A 12,658-nucleotide genomic window follows, 5' to 3' on the forward strand; every position below is an offset into this window, starting at 1 on the left:
GACACCACAGGGACAAACGGGGACTTACAGTAGGACTGTTTGGATTTTATTCAACAAATGCATTATTATTACCGCTACTGTGAATTACCTAGACTACAAACCATTCATTTAAAATCCTATATTCCGCAAAATTTACCTCAAAAACATAAGTGGAGTTATGTTTTGTTTCATTCGCACATGTTTTGAGTAATCCTTTATTAGTCTGTCTCCAAAACTCAAAACGTTCTGTTCCACCTTGCGGTGTCATAAAACGGTAGTGTTCAAGTTAACCTCTACCTTTTACCTTTAATTCAGCTGAAATTATCCAAAACTACAGAAACCAGAAGTTTACATGCACTATATAAAAGGGCGCTATTAATGGATAATTAGTTACATTTCAGAGTAACTTAACCAAAACAGGTAAAGTGTCTTGCTCAGGGACACAGCTTTATACATTTGAATTTGTACATGAACTAACCACCACATCACTTCAGCTGCAATGAGAATATATCAGTTTAAACATGGTCCTGAGTACTTTTGCTTTAGAATCTCATGATTTAGAATTTAATAAAACTAAACAATAGTCAGCACACCCCATACTCTGATCAGGGAATTCTCATGTGGAATGAATGGCAGAAATGCTTAGAGCAAGTCCAGCAATGATTTATGGACTTATAACCGGACAGGGTTTCTACCTGTGACATTACAATCCTGTGAAATTTCAAATGGAGTGTTTGGTGAGGCTCAGAGGGAAAAGACTTTTTACAGAGGATTACTGTGTATTATTAAACCAGCACGAATGAAGCTAAATACAATTCAAGGTCTGTTTTCAATGAGGAAACAATATTCTGAGGTATTATACAGTTAAAAGTTCAAAAAGGTCCATTTTGACCTATGTGTTCCTTAAGGAGGGGGTATTTTAACATATCACATTTAGATCACCGTGTTACCTTTTATTGTTTTGAAAATGCTGTATTCGCTAAAAACAACATATTAACACATTTTACAAAAAGATAGTTTTTACACTTTTAGCCTCCCCTTCCTTTGCTCTCCACACTAAGTCACTCCTCCTTCAGAGTACATCCCGCTAATGAAACTACTGCACATCACATTAGGTTTGTGAAGTTTGTATCATGCTTTTGTATATTTATGGAGAATTGTCAAGTGTGAGTATGGATGATGTAAGTTTGTGACCAGAGCATTGGACAGCATCACACTATTTCAGGATTGAAATAGTTAAACATGTATGGATGGCCTTTAAAACCTGTTCAGGTATGGTTTTGATGAGGGATCATTGTTATAAAAAATACATTTTGTAGAATATCCCCTCTTTAAAGGGCCCATATTATGTTATTTTCTGATTTATGTTATAATGTTGTTTCCTCATCACAGACATACCTGGAGTTGTTTTGTTTCATTCACAAATATTTAACACACAAACCCTGCATATTTAGGCTGTGTTCTTCTCTCAAACAGAAAACACTCCGTTCCACCTTGTGATGTCATGTAGTAATAAAGGAAGTGCTCCACTCCGTTTTTTTAAAAAAAGCATAAAATATACACTTTTTTTCCTCACTGTCTGGCATGAAAACTACATAAACTTGGACTGTTATAGGTCAATGAAATTACCAAAATTATTTCTATTTGCTAAATGCCAGAATAATGAGAGAAGGATTTTTTAAATAAAAATGTTCATTACTTTCTTATTTACATATGGTAAGAAAATCATGCATTTAAAGAATTTAGGAAAACCTAGATGATGATGTCTTTGGAAGCTTTTGATAAGTTGAAAATATCGGAGTTAATTAGAGACACACCTGTGGGTGTATTTGAGGGTACACCTGAAACAAACTGCTTTTTACGTAACATCATGCGCAAGTCAAAAGAAATCAGCCAAGATATCAGGAAGAGAATTGTAGACTTGGACAAGTTTGGTTCATCCTTGGGTGCAATTTCCAGATGCCTGAAGGAGCTACGTTCATCTGTTCAAACTATTATATGCAAGTATAAACACCATGGTAATGTCCAGTCATCACACCGCTCAGGAAGAGACAGGTTCCATGTCTCAGAGATGAACGTGCTTTGGTCTAGAAATGTGGATATTAACCCAAGAAAAAAAGCAAAAGACCTTGTGAAGATGTTGCCTGAAGCTGGTAAGAATGTGTCATTATCCACAGTGAAACAAGTACTGGACTGACATGGGCTGAAAGGACACTCTACCAGAAAAAAGCCATTACTCCAAAAGAAACATTTAAAAGTCAGATTACAGTTTGCAAATGCACACAGGGCCAAAGACCTTATTTTTGGAGACATGTCCTGTGGTCTGACCATACAAAAATTGAACTGATCCTTGATCCTGTTAAATCTGAGTGCTGCCTTGGACGCTGTCAATCTTGGGATCCTCTTACAGAGACTAGCTCACTGGAAATTGGAAATAAATATCAAATGTTGTTCAATCTTTACACGCTGCCATTAGGCCAGTTAATATGCAGCAATGATGTGTCCTACCACAACTATGCAGATGACACTCAGATCTGTGTCTCACTGGCAGCAGATGAATATGGACCAGTGGATTCACTCTGCGACTACTACATCCGACAGAAGTGTGTGGATGTAAAAGAACTTTTTCCAGTTAAACTCATACAAGACTGAATTCACAGTCTTTGGCCCACAAAAACATAAAGAAAGTGTCATCAGTCTCCTCAAATCTCTCTAAAACCTTCAAATCAGACTAGAAATCTAGGGGTAATAATGGACTCAGACTTAAACTTTAAGAGCCACATCAAATCAATAACATCTGCAGTGTTTTACAATCTAAAAACATTCCAAATATCAAAGGTATACTGTCAAAACCAGACTTGGAGAGACTTATCCATGCATTTGTCTCCAGTAGGTTAGACTACTGTAACGGCCTGCTCACTGGCCTCTCCAAACGAGCCTTAAGACAGCCGCAGTACATCCAGAACGCTGCTGCTCGGGTCCTGACTAGAACAAGTATCAGCACATAAGTCCTGTGCTCAGGTCTCTGCACTGGCTCCTGTGGCTCCCACATACTAGTACCATATGAACCATCTCACACTCTGAGGACTTCAGAGACTGGCCTCCTACTGGTGCCCAGGGTCAGGACTAAACATGGGGAATCCGTGTTTCAGTTTTATGCAGCCAAACCTGGAACCGTCTTCCTGAAGATGTGAGACAGGCCTTTACTTCAACAATGTTTAAATCCAGGATCAAAGCGGTTCTGTTTAGCTGTGCATATGACTGAAAGGTTTTTATTCTGCACTCTTTTAATGTTCATTTTATGATGATTATTTGTTTTGTTGTATTGTGATTTTAATGTCTCTTATTCTGTAAAGCAGTGGTCCCCAACCACCGGGCCGCGGACCGGTACCGGTCCGTGGATCAATTGGTACCGGGCCGCGGGCCGTCCAAGAAATAATTAATTATTTCTGTTGTATTTATTATCTGAGTCTGAACAATCGTTTATTTTGAAAAATCTTTTATTTTGAAAAATGACCGGATTCTCTCGGTTACATTTCCGTCATTTGAGCGCCGACAACTTAACCACTTAGCGTTCCGACAGCCCGCCTTTACGTTACAACTTTACAGCAATGTACGTGTATTTCTGCGTCACCCACACAAACAATCTACACATCAAATGAAAGCTATGGCATTCATCTTTCTGAATATGTAAACCATTTACACCTCGAATCACCACAGTGCTGACAGGAAAGCCGTTTTTACAGAGAAGTCAGAAATGTGAATCTGGACTTCACTTACCATTGAGCGCTCTGGTTCTGTCAAACATCAACATATTCACACAACGTTGGTCTCATTCGTTCCGTAAAGGTCCAGAGAATATAATCCAGTCAAGAAATTATGTCCACAAAGGAAGTTAGAGCCTCCATGTCCAATCTGCTGCAGGAAAGTGAAATCTGTTCCGTCACTTCTCCGCGTAAAAACACGAGACTTGATATAAAGATCCACGCGTAAAATTATGCGCGCGTGTTGCGTAATTTTACGCAGCAGTTTTGCGTTTTAAACATGACGAAACGGACAAAACAAAGGAAGTACGCGACCGAGGACACTGTGGATGTTTGTACTAGTTAAACTAGAGGCATCTCGGACCCGGAGCGGTTCGTGGAACCGAGTGAAGATCTCATGGTGGAGTCAGGAGCAGAGGACCTTATGATTTGATGGACTGGATGCTGTTCCTGATCGGTAAGCGTGGTTTATTCTGCTATTAACTTAATTGTGGGTCAAATGTGTATCATGTGTAATCATTAGCATTTTTGAGGTGTTGCTACTGAGCCGTCTCAATATTTTCTCTCGTGATCTTCACTCAAAATTAGAGCTCAATGAACTCAGCTCATAAAGCAATTTTAACCTTCATTAAAATAAAGGTGTTGTTTATATATTTAGCCTAATAACTATAGTGTAATTTAACCAATGTAACCAGTACGGCTCATGTTTAAGTGTAATGCTTGTAGGCTAGGGATTTGACTTCAACAATGGTAAGTAAAGTACGATTACTATTGGCAGCATCAGAAAGCTGGTTCTTATTTGAGCCTGAGGTGTGGATAAACAGTATTTTTTATACTTTAATACATTTCTGCTTTAAAATGTTAATAAACAAGACAAACAGTAATATTGTCATAACGTCTGACAGGAGGGACCAAAAAGACAGAACTCGGGGAAGGTTTAACAGTGTTTATTTACAAGAGTGCAAATGCAAAAATGACAGTAGATCAAACGTTGAGTGGGGTGTTTGCTGTGGTCCAGGGACAGAGCACGAGTAGCAGAGACGGAGACGGGACAAACAGTACCTGTACTGTCATCACTACGTGTTGGATACACCGTGTATGTGAACGCAGATCAACAGCAAGCCAAACTGTTTTAACGAGCCAGGAAACTGAGCGTCTTGCTCCTTTAATACGGTCTTCGGACAGCTTTGAATTCATTACAATTGTGTGAAAAGCTCGAGTGAAACTGGAAAAAAAACAAACAAATAAGTGTGCATTAACATTACATAAAGTACATGTATCAGAAAAATAGCAAACTTTACAAACTGCTGCTTTAAGGAGTCGCACTACGTTGTTTTTTTTTTGCGATCTTTTCATATGCTAATTAGGTCGTTAATATGCATAGGTATGGCTATGTTAATACATAGTGCTCCTGAGCTAGCAAGAATATGGGCTAGGTCTAATGCCTGGTAATAACGTGTGCTAAACCAATTTCTACAACAGAACAACTTATAAACTCATTTAAGTCACTAAAATACACTTTCAACTTTCAGCCATTGCTTTCGTAGGTGTAGATAAGACTTTAAACAGAAGATGAGTAGCTCTTGACATCAACAAGCAGGCTTATTTTAACACGTTTTTATCTGGCTGAATTCTGCTGCTGTTACCCATAATGCATTGTGACCACCTCCTGAGGCCTTCAAAACAAAACACAAGTAACCCAAAACTAGTGTATATAGTAATTATTTTTAACAAAATGGCCGTCTTAAGCATGAAATATTAACTAATGAATTATAATATACCAAATTATTATGAACTTTTTCGAGAACTAACTTTTAGTGTGGGCAGAACAGTACCGGGGGTCAGAGGCGGGAAAGCTGAGCTGGTCCAGGGAGCGGGATATGGTGATGAGCAAAAGTACCCAGTTTAGTCCAAAAGCGAAAAAAAAAAAAAACATGAACTGAGCCAAGCAGGGAGTACCACAGAGATACACAGACAATCTGGCACCAAATGTCAGGTCCTGGCTCCTCTTATCCTCCCCAGGTGCAGCTGATTGCGGATTAGCTCCAGGTGTGCAAGGGAGGAGCCAAGATCTCCGCCCCAGCTCCAGGCTCAGACACAGAGAGGAGGGGAAAAAGACCAAAAAAAAGTTAGGATAGACAGGGATTGTGAAAAATATACAGTAAAGAGTATTTGTATTGTTGGTTGTTGCAAAAGTTCAATGTCCTTTGAATTATTAGTTTATGTCAGAGTTTGTGAATGTAGTGCCCTAGTTTTGATCCAAAGTCCAAAAACAAATGATATAAATAGGTTCCAAGGAAAAAAATCTACAATACGATGAGTGCATCTGAAAGTCAATTTGTTTTGTCCTACTGTCACCACCGGACAGTGGGGGAGGAGGGAGTCGTGATGGGTAGGGAGTGGTAGAGGCAAAAATAGTAGTGGGGGAGGTACAAGCAAGTGAGGGGGAGTCAGCGTGGGTAAGACAGGGTGGGGAAATGCAAGAGTAAAGGAGGTGGAAGCAGGTGCACAGATGGGGGAGGCAGGGAGGGGCAGAGGCAAAATTAATAGTGGGGGAGGCACGAGCAAGTGGGGGGAGTGGGGGAGTCAGGGTGGGTAAGATGGGGTGGGGGGGATGCAACAGTAAGAGTGGAAGAAGCAGGAGTAAGCACATGGGAGGTGTGAGCGGGGTAAATGGGGAAGGAAGGAGTCAGGTTGGAGGAGGGAGGAGGAGTCAGGGTGGGGGAAACTGGAAAAAGCATGCGGGGGGAGTGGGGGAGGAAGAAGGCAGGGTGGGGGAAGTAAGGGAGGTGGAAGCAGGTGCAAAGATGGGGTGGTAGGGAGCGGAAGAGGCAAAAATAATAATGGGGGAGGCACGTGCAAGGGGGGAGTGGGGGAGTCAGAGTGGAGAGTGGGTAAGGCAGAGTGGGAGGATGAAGGAGTCAGGTTGGGGAAAGCAGAGGCAAAAGGGCACGGGGGGGCAGGAGTTAGACATGGAGAGGAAGGAGTCAGGGTGGGGGAGGGAGGAGTCAGGCTGGGGAAAACGGGCAAAAGTGTGGGACGCAAAAGAATGCGGGGGAAAGAATGAGGTAGGAAAGAGTAAGGGTGGGGGAAGCAGTGGTAAAAGTGTGGGATGCGTGAGCAGCGGTGGAGTGCTGGAGGCAGGAGTCACAGATGGGAAGGCAGGAGTCAGAGTGGGGGAGGAAGGAGTCAGGGAGGGAGAAAAAGGGGCAAAAGTATGTGGGGGAGGACGGAGAAAAGGTGGGGGATGTAAAAGGAAGGGAGGTGGAAGCAGGTGTACAGATGGGGGAGGTAGGAAGTGGCAGAAGCAAAAATAATAGTGGGGGAGTCAGGGTGACGGGATGCAGGAGTAAGGGTGGGGGGAAGCAGGAGCAAAAGTGTGCGGGAGGGGGAGTGGCAAAGGCAGGAGTCAGAGATGGGGAGGAAGGAGTCAGGGTGCCATACTGGGAAGGTAGGTGAAAAAGTGGGAGAGGCACAATCCAGAGTGGGGGAGGGCGCAACAAGGGTGGAGAAGCAAGGGCAAAAGCGTGGGAGGAATGATGGGGGGGGACTGGAGGAGGCAGGAGTCAGGGTGGGGGTGGGAGGAGCATGGGTGGGGGAGGCATAAGCAAGAGTAGGAGAGGCAGTACTGGAAGGCAGGGGCCATGTGGGAGGGAGGAGAAAAAGTGGAAGAGGCAAAAGCCAGAGTGGGGGAGGACACAACAAGGGTGGGGGAGCAAGGGCAAAAGTGTGGGAGGAATGATGGGGGGGACTGGAGGAGGCACGAGTCAGGGTGGGGGGTGGAAGGAGCAAGAGTGGGGGATGTAAGAGCAAGGGAGGCGGAAGCAGGTGCACAGATGGGGGAGGTAGGGAGGGGCAGAGGAAAAAATAATAGTTGGGGAGTCAGGGAGGGGGGATGCAGGAGTAAGGGTGGGAGAAACAGGAGCAAAAGAGTGGGACGCGCGAGTGTGGGCAGGCAAGTGTCAGAGATGAGGAGGAAGGAGTCATGGTGGGGGAGGAAGGAGCAAGGGTGGTGGATGTAAAAGCAAGGTCAGTTAAAGCAGGTACACAGATTAGGGAGGTAGGGAGGGGTAGAGGCAAAAATAATAGGGGGGGAGTCAGGCTGACGGGATCCGGGAGTAAGGGTGGGGGAAGCAGGAGCAAAACGGTGCGGGAGGGGGAGTGGCGAAGGCAGGAGTCAGAGATGGGGAGGAAGGAGTCAGGGTGCCATACTGGGAAGGTAGGAGAAAAAGTGGGAGAGGCACAAGCCAGAGTGGGGGAGGGCGCAACAAGGGTGGGGGAGGTACGAGCGAGAGTAGGGGAGACAAGAGTCAGAGTAGGGGAGGCAGGAGCAAGGGTGGGTGATGTAAAAGCAAGGGAGGTGGGAGCAGGTGCACAAATGGGAAAAGTAGGGAGGGGTAGAGGCCAAAATAATAATGGGGGAGGCACGAGCAAGTGGGAGGAAATGGGGGAGTCAGGGTGGGTAAGGCGGGGTGGGGGGATGCAAGAGTAAGGGTGAGGGAAGCAGGGGTAAAAGCGTGGGAGGTGTGAGCGAGGGGGAGTGGGGGAGGCAGGAGTCAGAGTGGGGAAAGAAGGAGTCAGGGTGGAGGAGAGAGGAGTCACAGTGGGTAAAACGGACAAAAGCATGCGGGGGTAGTGGGGGAGGAAGGAGTGGATAAGGCAGGGTGGGGGGATGCAGGAGTCAGGTTGGGGAAAGCAGGGGCAAAAGGGTGCGGGGAAGGGACAGGAGTCAGAGATGGGGAGGAAGGAGTCAGGTTGGGGGAGGGAGGAGTCAGGCTGGGGAAAACGGGCAAAAGTGTGGGAGGCAAAAGAAGGCGGGAGGGAATGAGGTAGGAAAGAGTAAGGGCGGGGGAAGGAGTGGTAAAAGTGTGGGATGCGTGAGTGCTGGAGGCAGGAGTCAGAGATGGGAAGGCAGGAGTCAGAGTGGGGGAGGAAGGAGTCAGGGTGGGGGAGTAATGAGTCAGGGAGGGAGAAAAAGGGGCAAAAACGTGGGAGGCAAAAGTATGTGGGTCAAGTGGGGGAGGAAGGCGCAAGGGTGAGTCAGGGTGGGAGACAAAGTTGCAAGGGTGGGGGAGGATGGAGAAAGGGTGGGAGATGTAAAAGCAAGGGAGGTGGAAGCAGGTGTACAGATGGGGGAGGTAGGGAGCGGCAGAGGCAAAAATAATAGTGGGGGAATCAGGAGCAAGGGTGGAGGAAGCAGGAGCAAAAGTGTGCGGGAAAGGGAGTGGCGAAGGCAGGAGTCAGAGATGGGGAGGAGGGAGTCGTGATGGGTAGGGAGTGGTAGAGGCAAAAATAGTAGTGGGGGAGGTACAAGCAAGTGAGGGGGAGTGGGGGAGTCAGCGTGGGTAAGACAGGGTGGGGAAATGCAAGAGTAAGGGAGGTGGAAGCAGGTGCACAGATGGGGGAGGCAGGGAGGGGTAGAGGCAAAATTAATAGTGGGGGAGGCACGAGCAAGTGGGGGGAGTGGGGGAGTCAGGGTGGATAAGATGGGGTGGGGGGATGCAACATTAAGAGTGGAAGAAGCAGGAGTAAGCACATGGGAGGTGTGAGCGGGGTAAATGGGGAAGGAAGGAGTCAGGTTGGAGGAGGGAGGAGGAGTCAGGGTGGGGGAAACTGGAAAAAGCATGCGGGGGGAGTGGGGGAGGAAGAAGGCAGGGTGGGGGAAGTAAGGGAGGTGGAAGCAGGTGCAAAGATGGGGTGGTAGGGAGCGGAAGAGGCAAAAATAATAATGGGGGAGGCACGTGCAAGGGGGGAGTGGGGGAGTCAGAGTGGAGAGTGGGTAAGGCAGAGTGGGAGGATGAAGGAGTCAGGTTGGGGAAAGCAGAGGCAAAAGGGCACGGGGGGGCAGGAGTCAGACATGGGGAGGAAGGAGTCAGGGTGGGGGAGGGAGGAGTCAGGCTGGGGAAAACGGGCAAAAGTGTGGGACGCAAAAGAATGCGGGGGAAAGAATGAGGTAGGAAAGAGTAAGGGTGGGGGAAGCAGTGGTAAAAGTGTGGGATGTGTGAGCGGAGGTGGAGTGCTGGAGGCAGGAGTCACAGATGGGAAGGCAGGAGTCAGAGTGGGGGAGATTTTCGTACTGGTTTACCTCATCTACAACAGAGCAACATGAAACTGTTAAATCTGAATGAAGATCTGTACAGTGTGTGTGATGATTAAAAAGGAGTTACATGGAATAAAGGAATGTGGAGTTATTGCTAGACAATAAGAAGACATTATTATCATTAGAAATTATTACTGCAATAGGAATAATGTAAGAATGTTCGTTTCTATTGTAAGCGTCAAAGACTAAGAGACTGAAACATAAACTCAGAAGGTTTAATGATAATGATGGTAATGTGAACAATGAAGCAACGGACTCTGAGGAAAGGACAGAACAGAGTTCTGAGATGTGCAAAAAATCTTCATGTGTTCCGGTACATTCCATACGTCTGCGCCCCTCGTGGGCACGTGTCATTTACCTTCGTGTTAGTAAATCAAGATACTAGCTTGATGTAGCGCTGCACTGCTAGAAAATACCTTATAATAATCAGATGAAAAGAACTGGCACGGCATAGAAGGAAAACAGCGCCCTCTACTGTTATTAAAGTGGTGTAGCCACTGGCCAAAATACCGAACCATTAAACTGCAATATCCCACTATATGTACAACTAATCAGTGTTCTCTGGTTTATAGACTATGAATGTAGAAATGATATTGTTACCTCTGTCTCTGTTATTACGTTTTCACAAGGTATATTTTGTTTAAGTTATGAAGTAGCTACAATTGAGTAAAAAAAAAATCACCTCGAACGTTATATTTGCCTATTGATATTCAATCTAAACAGAAAGAAACGGCTGTGACGACGACATCTTGACTTTTTTTCTATTAAATAATAAATCTTTAAAAATAACGTACGTAATGTACGTATCGTACGCTCAAAGACAGAGGTGGAAGTGCGGTCCGTGGTGTGGGCCTGTCCCACTTCAGCAAGATGGCGGCTACACTGAGAAGGGCAGATTCTCGACCGGAAACTTGAAACTACACTTTGAAGAGTACTTCGAAGGGACCCTTCAAAAGGTGCATTTGGCGAATTGGGACACGGCCTGTGTCAAGTGCCAAAAGCGCAGGTCAGATGACACGACAACAAAGTCGATCATCGACCTCCGTCCTAGAGTGTCCTGGTGCCACTTGCACCGATGGACACCCTTGTGCTTGAACATGGTGTTTGTTATGGACAAACTGACTAGTACAGAAGTCCAATAACAAAACACCGCTCGGGTTCAGAGGGAGGCCGTTCTTCCCAATCACGCCCCTCCAGGTGTCACTGTCATTACCCACATGGGCGTTGAAGTCCGCCAGGAGAACAACGGAGTCCCCAGTCGGTGCACTGTCTAGTACCCCTTCCAGAAATCAGCACCATCTACTCCACTCGCTGTCTGAGAAGGGTGCACAACATCCTGCGGGATCAACATCACCCTGCGCACCATCTTTTTCACCTGCTGCCCTCAGGGAGAAGGTACAGGTCCATACGGGCCAGAACATCCAGACTGGCCAACAGTCTGTATCCACAGGCTGTGAGGCTCCTGAACTCTGCCCCCCTCTCGCGGACAAAAACCACATTCAACTCTCAATAACACTGAACTGGTTGCATTGTTGCATTTTGTCATTATTCTCAAGTCCCTGTCTGTATGTCCCTGTTTCTATGCACCTTATTGACACCATCATGCTGCTACAAGACTCATGTTGTACTGTCTCATGTTGTACTGAAGCCACACTGGGTCAATGTTACACTGGGGTTTAAGGGTATTTATCTTTTTCTTAGGGATTGCACTTTATGGGATGCTCCAAACACAATTTCGTTGTTCTTTTTGTGACAATGACTACAATAAACTGAATTGAATTGAACCCTCCCAGGGACTCCAAGAAGGCCGGGTACTCTGCACTGCTGTTTGGCCCGTAGGCCGACACAACAGTGAGAGACCTGTCCCCGACCCGAAGGCGCAGGGACGCGACCCTCTCGTTCACTGGAGTGAACCCCAACACGAAGCGGCTGAGCTGTGGGGCAATGAGCAAGCCCACACCAACTCACCACCTCTCCCCGCGGGCAACGCCAGAGAAATGGAGAGTCCAGCCCCTCTCAAGAAGTTGGGTTCCAGAGCCCAAACTAGACTATATCTAGTCGGTAACGCTCAACCTCCCGCACAAGCTCCGGCTCCTTCCCCCCCAGCGAGGTGACATTCCATGTCCCCGGAGCCAGTCTCCATGTCCAGACATCCGGTCGTCGAGGACCCCGCCTTCGACTGCTGCCCAGATCTTCAAGCACCGGCCCCTTACGGATCCTCTTGCGGGTGGTGGCTCCACATGAGGACGGCCCCACGTCACTCCTTCGGGCTGAGCCCGGCCGGGCCCCGTGGGGAAAGGCCTGGCCACCAGGCGCTTGCTGTCGAGCACCCACCCCAGGCCTGGCTCCAGGGTGGGGCCCCGGTAACGCCGGTCCGGGCGACGTAGCTGGCCTTGATTGAATTCTCTTCATAAGGGGCTTCTGAAAGAATTTCAGGATTTCAGGATTTCATCTCTGCTATTTGCGGATGATGTTGTCCTGATGGCTTCATCGAGCCAGGACCTGCAGCAGGCACTGGGGCGGTTTGCAGCCGAGTGTGAAGCGGCTGGGATGAGAATCAGCTTCTCCAAATCCGAGGCCATGGTTCTCGACCGGAAAAAGGTGGTTTGCCCTCTCCGGGTGGTGAGTCTCTGCCCCAAGTGGAGGAGTTCAAGTATCTCGGGGTCTTGTTCACGAGTGAGGGAAGGATGGAGCGTGAGATTGACAGGCGGATCGGTGCAGCGTCTGCAGTGATGCGGTCGCTGTATTGGTCCGTTGTGGTGAAGAAGGAGCTGAGCCGGAAGGCGAAGCTCTCGATTTACCGGTCAATCTACGT

The sequence above is a fragment of the Periophthalmus magnuspinnatus genome, chromosome 17 (assembly GCF_009829125.3).
Source record: "Periophthalmus magnuspinnatus isolate fPerMag1 chromosome 17, fPerMag1.2.pri, whole genome shotgun sequence".
Taxonomy (NCBI): Eukaryota; Metazoa; Chordata; class Actinopteri; order Gobiiformes; family Gobiidae; genus Periophthalmus; species Periophthalmus magnuspinnatus.